The 16,202-nt window shown below is 41.6% G+C and overlaps 1 protein-coding gene across 2 annotated transcripts in view; it reads left to right on the top strand.

Annotated features, from left to right (window-relative positions):
* Window positions 1-16,202, top strand: part of LOC118420789 (exonuclease mut-7 homolog) — a 68,818-nt gene that overhangs the window by 20,049 nt on the left and 32,567 nt on the right. The window lies entirely within an intron of this gene.

A 16,202-nucleotide genomic window follows, 5' to 3' on the forward strand; every position in this document is an offset into this window, starting at 1 on the left:
TTTTCTTCCCTACAAAGAGAAATGTTATGGTTGTACAAAGGCCTTTCTTGATATCCCAAATGACCTCAGTGGGTGTAAGAACACTTCTTTGCCAGCTAAATTCCTTATGCCACTGGCAGATCTGCCTGGAGATTAGTCCCGGTAGCTTCGGCAAGTATGAGGAGCCAACCTCAGTTGAATGCTAGTCTTGCTTTGATATGAAGACTTGATAGAATTGGGAAGTGACAAGAAATTAGAGATATGTCAGTTCTGGCATTGTTGTAAACCAGTCTTTGCATTGTTGTCCTCTCCAGAATGTAACCTTTCAAAGAAACAAACAAATAACAAAATAAATTCACAAGTTACAAGAACCCACGACATAGGTAGACATTTGTGTCCCATACCTCATCACCCAGTTGATATAAACTTGATGACATTTTTAGTAGTGACACTTTACTTATAGGATGATTAATGGTACAGGGTACACTTGATCTTTAGCCAACTACAAGGTGTTTTGATAGCCTCTACCAGGCCTTCCTAAGGAGTTACACTTACAGATAGTTGAATTCAGCAAAAATAGAGTGAAGAATTAGCCATCAGAATGAGACCATTCACTATATGGTTGCCAAACTCTCTTGCAATAGTTATTTATTTAAAATTTGTTATTGGGTGGGCTGGCTACTTTCAATTAGTGTCCTTATTTGGGTGAATTTTCTTTTTTTTCAGCCAGGGCGGTTAGGCTGGCAGAGACTAGTGTTTTGACACTTGTCGAGGACTAAGCCTGTGGTTATTTTGGTAGGGAGTTGTGTATGAGAAGGGTGGGAAAGGAGGAAGACCAACAGGGGTGTGTGTGTGGTAAACACGGTTAGGGGCCTTCCTGCTGGGAGCATGTGTGAACACCATTCACGCTTCATTACCAAAGTCAACGGCAGGGGCTGCCTCACATATTTTGATGGCATGGTGGTCCTGGTCACAATATGTCCCAAAATTGTCACGGCCAGCTTACTCCTAAACAGATCTGTCATCTTGCTGGCAGAAACTTGCATACCAGCCAACCGATGATGACGATGATGATGTGTTAGCATAGGATACTAAAAATGTATTTTAAGTTCGCGGGGTTTAATTTCGCGGTAGCAGGAAAAATAATTTTCTGTGGTGACTTTAAGTTCGCGGTAGCACCATGCACTGTAGTCTCTTAGAGTCTTACTGCCATGGAAAAATGTTCGCAATGGTTTTCAGTTTGCGGTGAAGTGGCCACCACAAAAACCGCAAACATTAAACCACCATGAAAGTCTGCATTTACAGTACTGTAATCTTGAAATATTCACTGCTTACTAGACTAAGTAGTTTTGCACGGTTTTTGTATCGGCCTTTAATACCATTGCAAATTCATGATATTGTGAATATGCATTTGTGTTCTTTTAATTTTACTGCAGTAACTATACTATACAGTATTGTTCCAAGACTGAAAACCTGAAACACAGCAAAAACCTCTTTTCTCCCTCCTTTAGTAACGTGGTATGTTTATTAATATTGATGTACATGTACAATCAATACCTAGCTTGTAACAATGATGCTACAAGATTCTGTAGTGAGATAACATCACGAATGTCGGATAGTAGTTCGCCATTGCAAGTTTATTCACATTTTCTTGTCATTTGTTTTTCATGTATCAAAAATGTAAAGCATGTACTTGTAATTGAAACAATGTTGTTGTGTCGGAAATCATGCTGATTTCTTCTGTCGTTTCTGCAACGATACACAAGTTTTTGTTCCTGTTTATTTTGCTGAGGCGTGAAAAAATCCCCAGCAATACTGTAGCTATTTCCTCTTATCTTAACCAAACAGAGCTGGAAATAAGCTTAACCAGATTTGGCCAAGATTTGGTATGGGAACTGAGCAATGCACACAAACAGATTGGGCCAATTAGGAATTAGTAACTAAGCCAATTGTGGACACAGCCTTGCTGGGTTTGTACAGCTCATCTGGAGGTGGGAAAATACGGTACCAAACTGGGCTTGGTTTACACTGGTGCACAGGTGCACTCATCTAAGACTTGCAACAGCAAATATGGTTTTATCATCCTACATCAAATAGAGGACTGCTAACATATGTGTTTTGGAACTCTAGAGGTCCTAGCCCAGTCCATATATAAGCCTGCATGTCTTTTCTCGTAGAGCATAATCAGCTGTTTTGATTCCACAAATTTTGAAGCAGGACTGCTTGAATTTAACATAGAGCATAATGTTACCCAATCCTCAATGGCTGTAGATCTAGTATGTGGATCCATTGTCTTCAATATATTACGCGTTTGGGGCATTTCTCACTTAAAATTAAATGCATTGGGGGGTTAGATTAGCAAAAAAATTTTAGCAGGACAAGGGTTAAAAAAGACAATGGTTTGTCTTGACCGAAACCGAAATCAAAAAGAGGAAATATTCAAACTGTTCAGATGTCTCATTATTTGAAAGCCACCTATTTACCAGTGACCTTGTCAAGACTCCAAAGTCATCCCTTTTGGTAACTGTGTGAGTGAAGACAAGTGAGGATGCACCTGTCCACCGTGCCGGATGCCTCAGTCCTCTGACCACCCAACTGGTGTGACATTGTAACAAGGGGGATTGATGACTGTTTGGAAAGGCAGTTGCTCCCCTTTATCTGTCATTGTCAATTTCAACAGGTGGCCTGGATGTCTGTTTTGAGCACAATGTACATGTATATTTGTTTCTTAGGTTAGGAAGGTGTGATGTACAAGATCCTGTAGGAATATGGTGTAAGGTTGGCAATATTTGTCATATGAGGGTCTGCATGGGGGGTCCTGACAACGCTTTACGCTAAATTCGGGATGGTTCGCTACGCTTAACATTACATTCACAAAGGCTACCAACGCTTTATGCTTCATCCCACTACGAATTACGTAGAATAAAATAGCTTCCCTGCGATTTACGGGTTAAAAAGTTAAAAAGGCCTGCCTACGCCTTACGTAAAAGAGCATGCAGACCCTCATCTAAGGCAGACTCCAACACTGATGTTTACTAGCAACAATGTAAAAATGTATGCAATGTGTACTGTAAAAAAATGGTATACACCATGGCATTCAAATCAAAAATATATGAAAACACCCTTTTCTGAGATGACAATACGAAGGATTAGAAAAAGAGGAGGTGTCTGAAACCTGTCCATTTTTCCAGCCACTTTGTCATGTTTTCGGTTGACAGGTTTTTCGGGAGGAACTTTTCCCAGGACGGCACGGTCTCTTCACAGATGATATAGGAATTATTAAAAGAAGAGGAGGTGTCTGAATCCTGTCCATTTTTCCAGCCACTTTGTCATGTTTTCGGTTGACAGGTTTTTGGGAGTAACTTTTCCCAGGACGGCACGGTCCCTGCACAGGTATGCTTTATACTCAGGTGGGCTCCTGTCATGGAAAAGTTGGCCCTACTCTGTGCTCCCCTCGCTGGAACACTGGCGGGGAAATTAAGACAGGACACGGCAGACTGGGCGACAAAGGACAGTTTGTGTATGTAACCTCCCAGCCATGTTATGGGGACAGGAGGATACCTATGTATCAGGTGAAGATATGCCAGGTGAGCAATCCCCGGGCACACTGCCAGGAGAGTGGAGCGCTGTTCACCAAATGTTTGTCTGTGCTTCCGGGTTAAATCAGGACTTTGCACAATCTGTAGCCTGAGTACCATCCTCCGTAGGGACCACTGGCTCTATCCTTTAGGTTCCACAGACTGCCAAAAGAGTGAAGTGCTGTTCAACAAATGTTTGGCTGTGCTTCTGGGTTACGTCAGGGCTCTTCACAGCGTTCGCAGATTCAAGAACAGTCCAATTCCCTACATGACATCACAGTAATACCGGTAGTCAAACTCACGCACAATGATTTTGGCAGTAGTGCTTTATTCTCGTAAAGAACCTAACATGATTTGCTGTGGGGATGGAGTCAGAAAACTATTCCTGTAATTCTAGGCTAGAGTTATATTATCTTTGAGTAAAGTTAAGCTTATTTTGTGATATTTTACCTGTAACCAAAAGTATGCAATTCATCCGTTGCAATTGGCTGCTATGAGCTTGGTACCTTGAAGGAGGTTAGCTTGTGCTCTTACTAAATGATGTGCAAGAATCCCCATTTACTACACTATGGTGAATCAATCAATCAATCTATCATTCGCAGGCATCATAGATGCATAGCGGCTACAGACATCGACGGTTCGCGCCAGGTTGGTCTGTCCTGGACATACTCCCTCCAGTTGTTTCTGGAGACCCCCAGCCCTTTGAGTGTGTTGAAGATCTGGTCTTCCCATCTCCCTCTTAGGCGGCCTCTTGGGCGTTTCCAAGCAGGGTTTGGGTCCGAGGTTGTCAGTTTTATCACGTCCTGAGTGGGAACTGCTATTGATGCGTGTCCTAAGAAGGTCATCCTTTCTTTGGCAATGGTGAATCATACGGTACATATTTGATGGTTGGACACCAAGGCAATAGATGGGTAGAAGTTTCAAGGCTGCTACTTTGCCATCAAACTTCCTGTTGATCAATGAAAAGTTTCCCACCCTTTCCGCCGTTTGCTTCCCACCTGCATTCCTGCCGGGAATGTCCGTGCACCGTTTCCTGCCACGCCGCTCCCTGCACGTGGTTCCCGCCACGCCGGTCCCGGTACACGGCATGCCACGCTTTCTGCCATGTCAAGAGAGGAGTGTGATGCTAAAGGCCACTTCAAGCCATTGTTTGGACCCTCGCAGGGTTTTGAAAGTTTAAAAGTTAGAATACTCTGGTGTGCCAATCTCTGTTTATATAGCTTTTGGGCCACACAATTTCCCATGGTTTGAGTACAGGTATACGGCCTTAATGTAGAACTTTTTATTTGGACCTTCCAGCACCTTTCGGTGTATAGGGCGGTACTCATATAGATCTGTTTCTACAGTGTTAGGGCCACAAAGTTTCAAGGCTTTAAAGTACAGGTGTACAGACTATTCTATTATATAAAAGCCTTTGCATTAAACTTTTCATCATTGGGAATTCTGATACTCTAGTGACATAGTTGCTTTGAAAGAAATCACCATAGACATTCTGCCTTTTCAGTCTGAAGTAATGATGTAGAGACAACCACAGGCACTGATGTACTTCATTGTCTTGTTTTCTCAGTAGTAGTTTTCTCACCAGTTGTATGGCATGTAAAATGTACTCATAGGTGTGATACTCTCAAAATCCAACAATGGCAGTCTTGCTGAATTGATGTCAGACTTAACATATTAGAAGCAACTGTTTCTCTGACTTATATCTTACTTAATCTTGCTTACTTTGAAATGATTGTTAAGTAAGATGTAAGTCACAGAAACAGTTAACACAGTACTTTTGGATGTTGTTTTTTCCTCTCAAGTCTTGAGAAACAATGAAGTAGCCTTGACCTGCCCAGTCCCTATCCCTTGACAGGCATGTACATGTAGGTGTGGAATGCCTTGGATGTCCAGGTTTTGTTACATCTCCACACTTTTAAGTTCTCCCAGGCATGGCAGGGTCTCCCCCGGAAGACTTGCTGCAACTTGAGGGTGTTCTGACGTGAAGTAAACTTTTCTCTTCCATTTCAAAGACGAGTGCCGCTCCTTTGGAGATGCCTTTGAAGCAAGATTCTCGGACTGAGAGACGTCGCCATGAATCGGCAATTTACACAGCCTGGTAACCATTCTTAATGGGATGGCTTAGTTTTACAGACCAGGGCTCGAAATGCTATAAATGCAGAAACCTTTGCGGTGGTTTAGTGTTCGCGGTTTTCGCGGTGGCCGCTTCACAGCGATCTTAAAACCACCGCGAACATTTCTCTATCCATGGCAGTAAGAGACTACAGTGCATGGTGCTACCGCGAACTTAAAACCACTGCGAAAAGTTCTTTTTCCCGTTACCGCGAAATTGAATCCCCGCAAACTTAGATACATTTACAGTACTTATTTCAGCCAGGTTGCCCAGACGGCAACCTGAGTCAAAAGCCAGGTTGCACCATCAAAATTACAGGTTGCCCCACTTCTAAGTTACGTTTTTCAAATCAGCTACTTATCCATTATCTTTTCTTCCAGCTACATGTAACTACTAAGTGTTTTATCTTATCAAGGAATAGATACAATATCTTGTGCATATAAGTGGGGGGAAAGCAGTTTTCAACTGTGAAAACAAAGTGTTTTTCCTTACTGGTACTAGGTATTTCTGATAATATAAATAATGCTAATAGTAGTAGTGTCAGAACCTTAAGTTCAGGTATGGAACTGTAAAGTTCTAAATGGCCGATAGTGTGAAAAAAGACTTAGGGGACATTATAATGTTTGCCTGTCCCTTTTCAGGTGCAGACCCATATAGAAAGCTCTTTGTGACTAGTTTATATAACACACCTATTAAGCCTGTTCCCTTCTGACCAGTAGCTGCTACCAAACAATGTGTGGTTAGATAGGTGATATTCGAGCTGTCAAATGCTATTACAGCTGACTGACAGGAGCTTTCAGAGAATCGTGGGAAAACCTGACAAGCATTCCTTCTGTAATTATTGATTTTATTGAATAAATTGTCAACATAAATCATTGAAAATGTTATAGAATATTAGTCAATATGTTGATGTCTTTCTTGGTGGTTTGAATGGAAATTGTCCAACAAAAGAATCATGTTGTTGGACCTGTTGTTGAAAGCTTTAAGCCTGGCCCTGACACCACTTGGTGTAGCGTTTCTTGTATGTTTGTGTAGCTGAGAGGCAATGTTGGTTTGTTTATATAGCTGATCAGCCGCCTCTGACAACCCTGATATTTTTTCCCTCCAACCAAGCAGGAAAATGGATGAAGGTGTTCTACTCTGCTGAGAGATCAGGAGCAAGTTTCCTTCAGAACAATATGTAATTTCTTAAGGCTGAATTTGAGAAACTTTTTCAGGAATTGATTATACTGTCCAAGCAGAGGTTTGGCTTTGGATGTATTTTTGATTTGTTAAAGGTGTTTTTGTCAGGTGTTCTATTTTGCACTGTTTTGTTCGTGTCTGTCAGGCAGTATGGATGGTGGACATGAAGAAAACTGACAAAAACGCCTTAACCACTTAAAGAAAACAGCCATACCCAATCCTCTGCTTGAGGATTAGTAATTGATGCCATACTGGATTTAAGCAATGCTGAGGGATGTTGGACGCTTCGTCCTTTTACCAACTCGGCCCAAGTTGACAAAAGGAAAAAAGGAGTAGATTACAGTATGTCCCCCCCCCAGTGGCTTTCTATGGTACTGGACCTGAACTTCATGTTTTGATATCTCCTGTGCTGGACAAGAAATGGTCATGATTTTTTGTTGATAGATAGCTCCTGTGGTCAGGAAGAAGTGACATACGTTTGGGTCATCTAGCAGCTTTCTGTGGAACTGCAGAGAGTGTTTCAGTTTAAGACTTTTTTTAACCCTGGGAACTAAGAAAACATCTGTCCGCTGCCATATGGGAATCTCTATGACTACTTCAATAATCAACGTTCCCAAGCATGTCTGATTTGCTGCTGTCCCCACTCCTTGGTCTGATTCTGTCAGCGAGGTATGGCTCATACTTTAACTCGGGTTATTGTGATATCTCTGCAGCGATGACAAGGCACAAACAAGCTGCTTTTTATGGCTCGGTTTCAGTGCCAGTATCAGATTGGCACTTAAAAGGTAAGGCATAACTGACTCACAAGTTTATTGAGAGGCATGTTGTTGAGATCTTAGGTGAATAAAAGACTTAGGCAACAGTAAAGGTCCCATTTATCTCCAAGCAAAGGTTTGGGAACACTGTATCTTTGACATAGCCACACATTGGAACTTCATGGAAGGTGGGGCCCAACTCTCTCCTATCCGCAACCAAAGTTCATTTTCATACCTGAGATCCCTAATTATGGTGTCAATGTGAAAAATAATCTAAGGAACCACCAAAAATTGGCAGCTGACCTTATAGTATGTAGGAGTACTGTAGTCCAGGTTTGACTACCAGTAGATCCTGAGTAGACGTGCCCAGGCCTGACTGGTCAGTACTAACCAGCCCAATGTTGTGACATGCTGTAATCCTCCCTGATCCCTGTTATCAGTCACAGGGGACAGTCTGGCCCTTCTGAACTACCTGTGCTGTTATCAGTCACAGGGGACAGTCTGGTCTTTCTGAGGTACCTGTGCTGGTCTGGTGATCACAGATCTGTCTGGCGGATCATAGGATCCCAACCAGTGATCCTAAGGTTAGATCCCTTAGAGCTGCAGCACTTCTAAGGCTAACTTCAAATTTCCAAACCGGGGCCCGGCCGGGCAGCTTTCGGGAACGAGAAAAGTCTGATATAAAAGAGACCAAACTACACAAGAAGTAAGGGGAATAGTCATGGGCATTATTTGTGTGTATTTTTACATAATCATTTCTAATTTTCATTTCCACAAACAGCCCGGTTAGGAAATGTAATGTTAGCCTCAAGGGAGAATCTTAGGTAAGAAATGTAATGCAGATCAAACTCCAATTGTACTTTGATAGTTCCCCTTGTTTGGTGATGGATTCAACTTGTGAGTTAAAGCTTTTAATATGCTAGGGCCATGCATGGGATGTTGGGTGCTTTGGTCCTTTACCAACTTAGTGCTTGGCTGCACTCATCCCAAAAATGACAGAAAATTGTTGAAAATGTACTTTCATAAGCTGTAACTGACATCCCTGCCAGGGTGTTGGGCTGAGTTGACCAGGATGTTGGGCCAAGTCGACCGAGTAGGTAAGAAAAGCCTTGAGTCAAACTGAGAGGAAGCCTACTCTTTCATGATGAAGTGTGTATATTTTGTTAGGATCTTCTGAGACTTTTCCCAACTTAAAGAGTAAACCCCTCCCTTTCCTAAATCCAGGATGAGACGTAAAAATCCACACTTTGAGCATGTAGAACAACATACAGCCCTTGTTATTTTTACTCCGCGTACCGTAGGTACGCTCGGGAGTAAAAATATTGTTTTCATACGGTTTCTTCTTTCTTTCTTTCTCCTGTCGCGATCGTTAAAGTGATTCCTCTCCGTCGTTCCTCCACCGAATGACCTGAAATTTGGCACAAAGGTAGAGTGGGCCAATACCCCCAGACGTTTTTCTCATATTTTTTATGGATACCTTTAAAATGATTTTATGGATGTTTTTAGGTCCATTTCTGACCATGACTGTATATCCTTGCCTCCCGTGCCCAGGTACTCAGTCCAAATGACCTGAAATTTTGCATGGTACTGCGTGAGATAGTTATTAAAAGTACCACGTTATCATTTTTGGGCAAAAATCACTTCATAATGATTTATAAGCCGGTTTGGCGGGGTATCTACGTGTATTTTCACTCGTTTCACGCGATTCGCGCGTGTGACCATATATGGTCACGTTCTCGCGAGTGACGTAATGTGGTGCAGCGGTGAGTTGTGGCTACTAGTAAATATAATTAACACGTCACCAATACGCGCGGCACTTAGCGGAAGCGATGACCTGATTTGGTACAGCCACTGCGAGGAAGTGTACTTTCAAATTAGCAGCTTAATACCATACCAGGAGAACATGTCGTCGGGGAAGAAATTTGTTAAAAGTAAGTAAAAAATCGTACTGTTTAACTTACAATTGGCTACAATGCACAAACACAGTAACAAATTTGGGTAGCTTGTCGTCGTTATTGTGTAATTTTTGTACGTTTAATTAACGCAAGTTTAGAATGTCGGGTTTACCGATACAGCAAGGCGTACAGAATGGCGCGGTGGTACATGAAACTACACAAAGGAAATACTAATTATTGTATTGTATTCTATTTTCTACTGGATGAAGATGATACACCACTAGTTGTGCAGACACATGGGATTGTGCCTTGATAGAAGGTGTCAATTTGACAGTGCTAAATTTATTATTGGCCGGGTGCTTAAACTTTGGCCTGTAAGAGGGTACAATAGTCAACCGGCCACAAGTGGCACCAACAGACACCAAGAAGAGGATAGCAAGAAGTGTTCCCACATACATTATGAAATTATGACAGAAATACCATCGTTCCTGCACCGAATGACCTGAAATTTGGCACAAAGGTAGAGTGGGCCGATACCCAGACCCGTTTTTTCTGTTTTTTGATAGATACTTTAAAATGATTTTATGGATGTCTTTAGGTGGTGTTCTGACCGAACTGTATAATTGTGCCTCCCGTGCCCAGGTATTAAGCCCAAGGGACCCGAAATTTGGTATGATAGTGCATGATATTTACAAGACCCCGTTATCATTTGTGGCACAAAATCACCTAAAAATGATTTATAAGCCGATTTGGCGGGGGTTTTTTCGTCTCCGTTTTCGTCTTCGCCGCCTCTGAGCGTGTCACCATATAATAGTAAATGACGTAATCACCTTGACATGTGCAGGGCCAGGTGGCGGCTGGCGGCGGCCGTGCACGTCGTCGCTAAATGGATTACTGTAGTTAATAACACTGCGCGCGACATTCAGCATAAGATCGGCAACTCGGCTACAGCCAATGAGGAAGGGTCTTTCGAATTAGCAGGTCATAATGCTGTGCCACGGGTGCAGACCGCGCGCCGAAGAATATTGTTCCGTCAAAAGTAAGTAAAAAAAACTGTACTGTTATCTTACAATTGACAAGAATACACAAAAGCTGTAACAAATTCGGGAAGCTTGTCGCCGTTTGCGGACCGGTAGTTTTTTTTTTATTTTTACGCGAGTTTAGGGTGTTGGGTTTAGTGATAGATATGGCGCAAATTTAGATGGGAGGGGGGCTTACGAGCGCACGCATGCATGTGCAGCTATTTAATCACGATATGGAATATTTTTGCACTGTGCAGTGATTGAGACAGTATTGTATACTGTGAAAAGAGTAGAGTAGTTCTCTTCCATAGTATATAGTAGAGATTTTCGGGTGTCACCTCCCCGAGGATGAACTGAACTGAACTGTTGGGAATTGTCCATGCATGTTGGTTGTATACGTAATCAGGTGTGACTTTTTTCTAGTGAACAAACAAAAAGGATACTCTGGGTGGCACATGAAATTACACAAAGGAAACAATAATGTATTCTATTCTATTTTGTAGCAGATGAAGAGGAGACACCAAGAACGTTGTGCAGACACGTGGGTTTGTGTCTTGATAGAAGTTGTCAGTTTGACAGTGCCATTATTTACCTGATGCTGGAACTCCAATGTTACTAAGAAGACTGCCCTAATGCGGCGGCTTTCAGAGGGCACAATAGTCAACTGGCTACAATAATGAAATTGTGACAGAAACACCAGCTTTGAATATGATTAGTCTATTTGGGACAATACTGTAACTGTGATTATACAATATCAACCATGATGTCAAACATTGCATTTCATGACAGACATGAATACATTTTTATGACTTTTCAGACACCACGACATGGTATATGCCGTGTAATTTGATAATGCACTGTACTATAAACTGTTACTCAGCACAATCAAACAATCATATACTAATTAGTTTATGTGCAAAATAAATGAGACCGTAAGTTATTACAGACACATGATTACTACATTTAAACAAAAGAATACAAAACATTAAGATATACAAAACAGACTTGGTGCAAATATACAGTGACTAATTAGCTTTGTTCATCAATACGTATAATGTATAAGCTAATTATAAGTATAAAAACAGAATGCGATCCTTCTTGTCTGAATACAATGAACGACTTTATATGTATTTGTACTGATAATGGCATTGCAGTGCAGCCATGCTATCCAATTGGATTTTACAAACATACACTTCACTGAAAACGGCTGAGTAGGACAGTGCTGAAAAGCATATTTTGGTAAAGAAGTTTGTTTAGTGAGGTCTGTTTGTATGAAGATTGATAATACTTGTGACAATCTTGAATAAGTACAGTAACTGCCTTGTCTTGTGTACATAAGCAGGAAAACGACGCTATTGTCTACTGTGGGTATGTAATAACAAAGTTTAGGGTCTCATAACGTGTTCATTCTGTAGAGAAAATACGACCGATCCGTTTTTGAAATAAAATTTTCTTTCTTAAAGAACAACGGTGTCTTCTTTGTTAATGTGTGAATCACTAGCATGCTGTCTGCGTGTTGTAATCAAGAAATAAAGTGTGATTACTGAACCGTAATTCCGAGTCATTCTCAAATTGGATCTTTTTTTCAAATTCAATTTTGGAACAGTCCATTTTTGCAAGGAGGGGCGGAGTAAAAATAGCTGAATTTGCTCCTAAGCAAATACCGGCCTTTCTAGTTTTCAGTTTTCCTCCGTACAGTTCTGTCTCCTGGACCCGTCCCTCTGTCTGTCCTGGGACGGTCCTGCTTGTTGGGACAGTCAGAGAAAATTTCACCCCATCTGTTCAAAATCTGAACTTCATGACTTCAGATTGCTGAAAATTTATTTCCGTAAGCTTAAAATGAAAGATTTAACAACACAAATTAACAATATGGGCTCCCAAACAATGAGCAGAATGGAAAGAAAATTCAAGCTGGTGATATACAAGTAGCCTTGGTGCTAGCCTGGATACCATACCCCAACCTCAAAAATATCTTTCGTGTTGTACTTTGAGATCGGGCTAGGGTTTGCTAACCAGGCTACCTTGGTGTTGGCCAAATTCTGTCCAGGGAGAATTTCCTTTTGCCTATTGAGACATTCTGTGATTGCCAAGTTCAGTTTCTCACAGGTGAAATTGGCAAGAACTGGTAAGAACCAAAGCTAAGCATGCCAGCGAAACAGAACAACAAAGATTGCTTCTCTGGTATTTCAGGCAAGCGAAATTTCAAACATTTGAAGGACACGAGCAAAAGGCGTGGAACGGTAGAATGAGTCAGGCTCCTTTAGCACACTCACAATAATCACTTCAACTTCCAAAGGTATGTGCTTGTGATTAGATGTAGCTAGTGTCCGGCTGGTGTTGGCTTGGACCCGCTCAGAAGTGAAACTGTTTCTCACGATCCTAAGATAGCAAGTGTCCATTCTGAAAGTGAAATAGTCCAGAACAGGAGCGACTTTCTTTTCCTCCAAGACTTTTGTGCGCCTCACAACAAATAAAACAGTTTCTCCTTTTTTGTTTAGACCACAGAAAGAGACAGTAGACTTTTCTACAAACAGGAGATAGAAAGAAGAGCTTTTTTCCTTCTCACAAGTACTTCACCTCACTTGAGCCGCTGTGCTTAGGGGTCTTTAGCATCTAACCAAGCATGAAAAGTCTTCCCTTTGCCAGGCTAGTGTGTAACAATGTTTTGACATGGGAGATGGTAGCTGATAGGCATTCCTGACAGTAAGTGTAGGGAAAGGACACATTCCCATGAACTGACTTTGTGAGTAGAGTTCCAGAGAGGGTGAGGGGTGATCTCACAAGTTCAGTATCGCTGATAGTTGATTTGTACAAATTTTATCAAGTGTTTTTTTTTTCCATAAAAGTGTTCAGAGATTGTATTGTTATACATTATGTATAGGCAAGGTTTTCTCAGTATGTCCAGTGTATTTTCAGTATGATACAATTGATAATATATATATATCATACATTTGTAGTGCCAGCTTGCAATGTAGGATGGCAAAGTTTTAGATGCATGGTTCAGAATAGTCTTATAATAACTTGACATACATTGTATTTGTTACAGTCATTTGCACAATAAAGTTTTGATATTGATATAGTGTCTCTGTGTCATACCAAATTTCCACATATGTAAAGGCAGCATGAAGATGCCCTGTAGATTATGATCTGTTTGTTTGTTGGTTTGTTTGTTTATAAACTGCCTTATGGTGTAACACACAGTTTGGATTGAAGAGTACAAGCTGCAATCCCGGACAGATTTATTTGATCCACTCAAACCGGGATGGACCCCTAGTCTTTTCCGTAAGTGTGGTGGGTTCTTATATGTGCATCCTATCCAAGGGACATCCTAATCAAGGAGCTCTTGAACTCTTCAATTGATTGATTGATTGAACTCCTTTCCTTGCCCTAATCAAAGCTAGGTACTCATCTTCACTGTGAGTAAACTGAGGAAATTTGTTTAAAGTCCCTTCCCAAGGGCACAATGTTGAAGCACATCGGGGGACTCCAACCAAGAACCTCCGGGCTTTTAGCCAAACACCTTACCATTACACTAGACCATGCTAGACGATGCTACATTTCTACACTTCAAAGAAAAATGTTCTTGTTTTGGAAACACCCAGAGAATCTGGGCCACTCCCCTGAAGTCCAGCCCTGTTTGTGTTGTTGGACAGAGGGTAGCAGGTCTGGTTGTTTGTACATGGAAGATAGGATCTGCTACATAAACCTGTGTCCACTCCCACAGCACTGGTGTCTGATAAACAGGGGCTGGGAACCTGGGTCAGGAGGGGAGTGGGGAAAACAGCTCCTGTTTTTCCTGGCTACCGGGTGTGAAGAGAGATAAAGACCCTGTTCACATGAAAAAATTGCAAGTGAGTTAAACAAGGAATCCGATTGAAATTTTCTATCGGATTAAAAAAAATGTGTTCACATGAGTTTTATACAATCGGATTAAACTCAAACTTGCGACCGCGACCACACAATCGGATTAAACTCTTTACCGCGGCACGCGTCGTGTTTCCAACGACCAGCGCGGGCACGCGTAGTTTTTCCAAAATGTTGCCAGACTACCTCATAATTTTGAAGGATGTAGCGACATCGATATTGATTATAACTTGAGAAATTGGCCGGCTTTGGTCAGATTTTGACGCGTCGATGGTCCGCAACACACACTGACGAAAGTGGCGGCCTCTGGGTCATACGGGGTCATTGGGATAGTCTATTAGACTGGGGGTGGAAATGTTACGCACGGTGTGATTATACTCTACATTTAACTATATAAAATGTATCTGTTGCAGAAGTTGCATAAATAAGGCAAACTGCTACCAAAACATTTGACTTCATCACGTATTTATCTGAAATAAAAGTCTGTGTTTCGTTTAAAAAAACTGCTCGCCCATGCTTGCATGCAGTGAAGTGACCCAAGCTCGAAATTTCTGTTTAGACACGCTTCCGACTGTTTTTCTCATAGAATATTTGCTTTTTTAGTGGTGTTGGGACATTGGCTCCAACAACAGGAGAGAAACGAAACCATACATGTTATTTTCATGGGCAATATTGCCAAAATTAACCAGTTGGTCTTCTGCCACACTGCCGATTTTTGGAAAGAACCGGTGCACATGTTCCGGCGAATCTTGCGGCGTCCGGTTGTTAACCATAGCGGTAAGATGATTTTGCAAGCAAACTTGCCCATAAACTTCTTTTCTAATCCGTGTATCATACTTTTTTTGCCATGTTGTAGGTATGGTTGTATGTCTAATGTCCACTGTACCTGTATGTATGACGTAAAAACCATGAAACAAGCCCGAATCCAATCCAATTGTGTTCACATGGCCGATTCCGGTCAATCGGATTGCGCGCCAATCGGATTGCGCGCGCTGAATCCACCTCCCGAGGTGGATTGCAATCCTATCCAATCCAATCCAAAATGGGCAATCCAATCGGATTAGTTCTGTTCACATGGCTTTGGATTGGTCATTTTAATCGGAATCCTCGTTTAACTCACTTGCTTTTTTCCCATGTGAACGGGGTCAAAGTCATTAGGATCTTGTTGGAGTTGGGTATCCCCTCTGGTCTCCAGTGGGTTTGAGTGTGGGAAAGTTTGGGGAACTTCTGAGATTGGAGAAATCAGATGAAAAAAGCTTGATGTTGAAAATGAATTGTCGAATTTAAGTTGGGGACAGAAATAAATGCAAAACTTTACTATATTCGACACGCCAGTTTTTATGATGGCTACTTGACAACGCATGGGATGGCACTAACTAAAAGATTGGGACAACGATGACAGACACCATCTTTGTGCAAGTGGTCCCATTTTTGTATGTTTTCTGATAATGTTCACAGGCTGATTTTAAAGAAAAAAAAGGACACCTGTTTTTCCTGGCTACCCTGGAGAGAGATAAAGTCATTAGCATCTTGTTGGAGTTGGGTATCCCCTCTGGTCCCCAGTGGGTTTGAGTGTGGGAAAGTCTGGGGAAAGCTACTGAGATCTGAGAAATGGGATGTAAAAAGCTTGTTGTTGAAAATGAATTGTCGAATTAAAGTTGAGGACAGAAACAAATGCAAAACTTTTCTATATGCCACACACCAGTTTTTATGATGGCTACTCGGCAATGCATGGGATGTCCCTACAAACTAAAAAGCTCTTGAAGGCGATGGAAAACACATCTCTGTGCAAGTGGTCCATTTCTGATGTTCGA

Source organism: Branchiostoma floridae, chromosome 8 (genome assembly GCF_000003815.2).
Source record: "Branchiostoma floridae strain S238N-H82 chromosome 8, Bfl_VNyyK, whole genome shotgun sequence".
Lineage (NCBI taxonomy): Eukaryota > Metazoa > Chordata > Leptocardii > Amphioxiformes > Branchiostomatidae > Branchiostoma > Branchiostoma floridae.